Below are 4,246 nucleotides of genomic sequence, written 5' to 3'. Positions count from 1 at the left end.
TGCAATTTTTAAACAAATATTTTTTAAATTCAATTAACCACCATTCAAAGATCTAATACAAACCATATTATTTGCTTTTTAAATGCAATATGGTTTAATTACTTAAAAATATTCATGTAGCTTCACAGTTAATTAAATTTTATTTACATAGTTAAGTCAATAAATAATAAAAATTAAATGGTTATTAAATACATGAGGATTTTATTTATAAGCTAAAGTAGGTTTAACTTTTCGTTGGTAAATACAAATATTGATTAACGACTTTATTTTAATTAGCCTAATAGCTTTGGGAAAAACCTCAACAAAACCCAAACCTATATAAGCAAAAAGCATTAGAATGTGGGTGAGTTAAATAATAGAAGTAAAACTGATATATTGTATAAGATCCAATGCAGTTTGCACATATAGGATAGTTACTACTCTCTTAGTAAATTCTGATCTAATGTGTCAAATCAAATTTTAAGCAAAACATAAAATAAAGATTAAAGAAGTAGTCCGTTTTTGTAGTGGAGTTGTGAAATAAAGTAAATAAAAAACGTTTAGTGTGCCACCATTCCTGTTTATTTAAATTCAAAGGCAGTTAGGTACCTGAAATTAGGCCTAACCATCCAAATTAATTCATAACTTTATTTAATTAAATGAAAGAGATATTAAAAAAGAGAAAGAGGTCACATTAGTGTTTATGTAGTTTATGTATTAAAGTAATTTAAAATTGCATTTTCCATTATTAATTTAATAAATATTTAAAAACACTCCTATTACTATAGTAGCAATAATCTTATAACTTTTGAACATTTTACACCTGTACTATTGACAAAATTGACAAAATATTTATTTCTACGCAGGACTACAAGAAGATAGTGTAGTATTAACTATAAAAAAGTGGTGTTTTAAATATTCGGTTTTAAGAGGTATTGTTAGAAATTGTTTTACATTTTATTTGCATGAGAAATAGCATTTTTCTGCAACAGTGCTATACAGCACACCCGAACACGTGAAAATATATTTATTTATTGAGAAGAAGATCAGTATTTATTGTTGTAGTTGATGGACACACCTCACAGAGTCTTCAAATTAATGTGGATGTATCTTGTCCCCTACCTTCTTTTTGTTGTAAAACAAGACCTTCTCGACAAGACTTCTAATCCAATTTACAGCTTTGCTGACGACAAGAACATTGGTGTCTTCATTCAATTTGCCCAACCAGATGACATCGGAGAACATCTAGTGGCATAGGCGTCGCCAGGTAACAATTAATGCCGACCTTCACATCATTTTGGAGTGAGGTGAGTGCACTTTGCTTGAGTTTAACGCAGCTAAGACTCAAATTGATTTACAAAGTTGTATTACAAAGAAGAATTGTAATATTGTTTGTACAAAGAAGATTTGTATTTACAAAGAAGAATGCCTCTGCTAACGGCAAATGCTCTTCCGAACTGGCCCATATCATTCCATACACGCAAGATCTATTCGATAGGCAGGTACGACTCATGGATATCGAGTGCATCTGCAGAGGCACATAGCGACGTTCTAGTCGCTATATCGAGACTCCTTTTTATGGAGAAGTGCAAGTCTGTGGAATCAACTCCCAAAGCTTGTCTTTCCCAAATTTTTGCAATACAGAGGAAAAATATCCATAGATACCTCTGTAGAACTGGCTTTACTTAAACACAAATCTGTTTTACTTTAATGTATAAAAACAAGCATTTAATATTATCAATAGGTTATGGTTCTTATAATTATCTTTCGACCCATAAATCAGAAATTTTTAGTGGTGCCGTTCCTGATGGTCTAAAGGTGATGAAAGTCATACATGTAGTTAAGAGAAAGATTCAAAATTTTCTTCTTAATTTGACCAAATGCTCTTTTTTCTATTTTAAAAATAGTTAAATCACGATTAATTAAATTAAAATGCGGGAAACTGTTTCGTTAAACCACTTTAATCTAAGCTTGAAGAATGGAAATTAACCACGTTAGATTTATTTAGCATAATTTTTAATTAAAATATTCTTCTAAAAATTTTCGGACTTTTGAGTTAAAAACTTTTGTTACAAGTTTTTATTAATATTATAGTTCCAAGATATATTGTTAGCATTATAAGAGACCAACAAATATATACTATGTAAGTGATATATGTTTATACTAAAAAGTTGTTTTCATTTTCAAAGGGTTTATTTTGTTTTGTAGATGGGTATATTGTTTCTTTCGATAATTCTCTGCTATAGAATTTTTAATTAATTTTAAAATCTGTTTAATTTTTCTTTAGGAAACAAATACAAGTACATATTAAATAAGGATAATTTATCCTCTATTGAATCTTTGTGTTAATAAAATGAGGATATTATTAACCTAAGGGGAATGCCTTTAGATGTACGATGAGAAAATAGCCCAAAAATTTTGACAACCTTTTCTAATCTGTTTAAAATTAGGGTAGTTCACTGCTAACAAAGTACTTTTAAACATTTTTAGATTAATTCTAATTTTTATGTCTGTAGTAATAAATTATTATATATTATGTATATCATTTTATGTAATCTTTTTCAGGAAAATTTATTAATAAATGTATTAAAGAAATTCATTGTTTTTTTTTCCATTTTTCCAATTGGTGATATGTCGTACACTACTGTTAGCACACTGTCGTAGATTATTGCAGTAAATTAACTCATTTAGATATGTAAAATAAAGCTGAAAAGTCTTATTTTTGTTCAGGTCAATATCTGATGCTAACACCTAATCAAAAATGCCCTTTTCTCTATGAGTAACCTTATTGAGTAAGCGTTTGCTTTAGATATTAGGATTAAATGAAATTTGTTTTTCCGCCTTAATTTGGCCACGCCTTTCTACCATTTTGATTGGTTCAATTAGGCACGTCAAACTGTCAAGTTAGTTACAACAGTTTCCGTTGCCAAGAGAGAGGACGGTAGCTGATTTGTCAGAAGAATATCAGTTTGTATGCAACCACTACTTCTCTATATATTTGTAATCTGTGAGAAATACTAGCAATCTAATACCGTAGTAGTGCACACACATTACTTTAGGGTTACAACCTTATTATTTTCAAAACACCTGTAAATATTTTAAAAAGGACTAAAATAACCTATTTATTAAAAAAAAAATAGAGAAACTTTCAAACAGAATTATATTAAGTGCTCAAATGGTTGCCCCTGACACACGCTCAGCTGCACTCTCTTACGAATATTGAGCAACTCGCGATTTATTTCTCGTCTACCTATCTGTTAAACTTCCTAATAATAGTTAACCACTCTATTAACATTGTAGCGTTTTTTTTTGGTTGCTTTTATAATGTAATAATTTAATATTTTATGAAGATAGTACTGATCGCGACTTCTAGTGTAAAGTATCGCGATCTCGTGCAGTTAATAGCATTGTAAAAATAGAAACTCTTAGATGGCGTTAGCTGTTCTTTGCTTAAAATTTTTAAACAATTTACTGGCATCAAGTTGTTTTTCTCTCTCCTTTGTTATTGGTCACGTACGTTATGCTCAAGGTCAACTTTTTACATATTGGCATTTTGGATACCGGGCTGTTGTTGCGACTATATTTCTTGTACTTTGAACACTTTACCTTTTGGGATTAGATTGATTTCCGTACTCGCTGCAACTTAAATCTAAGCGGGGTAACGTTGTATTCTTAATTGTTGTAAAACTAGGATTGCGTAAGATTATCCACCGAAGTGGTACCCAGAAATTGCGTTTTGGTTTTCTTTCTAAATGGTGTAGTCTTCAGGTTAACAAGTTCGATTTCTAGAGAGACAGAGGTTCGACCTCATGGTTACCTCATGACAACACTAGTCATGTAACGTGAAGACTCAATACACTTTATAAAAGGGTTTTTAACATCCTGAGGATCTTAAGTAAGCTTTTACGTCAGATCTTAGATGAGGTTTTAAGCTAGATCTTAAGACAGATCTTAAGCTAAGTCTAAAGCCGAGTCATAAGCGAAGTATTAAGTCTTAAAGGCCATCTCAAGACAATCCTGAGTCATCTCAGGTTCTGTTCACATTTCCCATCATAAATTAGAGCTTTATCATGATTTATTGCTTCTTCATGACGCTATTGGTTGGACCTTAGTTAGCTGCTGTCCTTGAATCTGTACAATGGGCTGCCAGGTGAAACCAGAAAAAAGGCATGTGTAAGCAATGTCATGATTTCTGATGTGATATTAATATTTTGACTTTGGGACTAGTCATATTGGCTAATTTATATCATTTTATGACTCCTTATTT

The 4,246-nt window shown here is 30.8% G+C and overlaps 1 long non-coding RNA gene across 2 annotated transcripts; it reads left to right on the top strand.

Moving 5' to 3' along the window:
* Positions 1–367: 367 nt before the first annotated feature.
* On the top strand, positions 368–2,574 carry LOC126735103 (uncharacterized). 2 transcript variants are annotated; one of them, XR_007660323.1, is made up of 2 exons: positions 368–1,286; positions 1,404–2,574. It is a non-coding gene; the product is annotated as an uncharacterized LOC126735103 (long non-coding RNA). The 2 variants fall into 2 exon arrangements; XR_007660322.1 differs by having other exon boundaries at positions 1,401–2,574.
* Positions 2,575–4,246: the final 1,672 nt, after the last annotated feature.

This window comes from Anthonomus grandis, chromosome 4 (assembly GCF_022605725.1).
Source record: "Anthonomus grandis grandis chromosome 4, icAntGran1.3, whole genome shotgun sequence".
Classification (NCBI taxonomy): Eukaryota; Metazoa; Arthropoda; class Insecta; order Coleoptera; family Curculionidae; genus Anthonomus; species Anthonomus grandis.
This window is presented reverse-complemented; position numbering and strand designations above follow the sequence as displayed.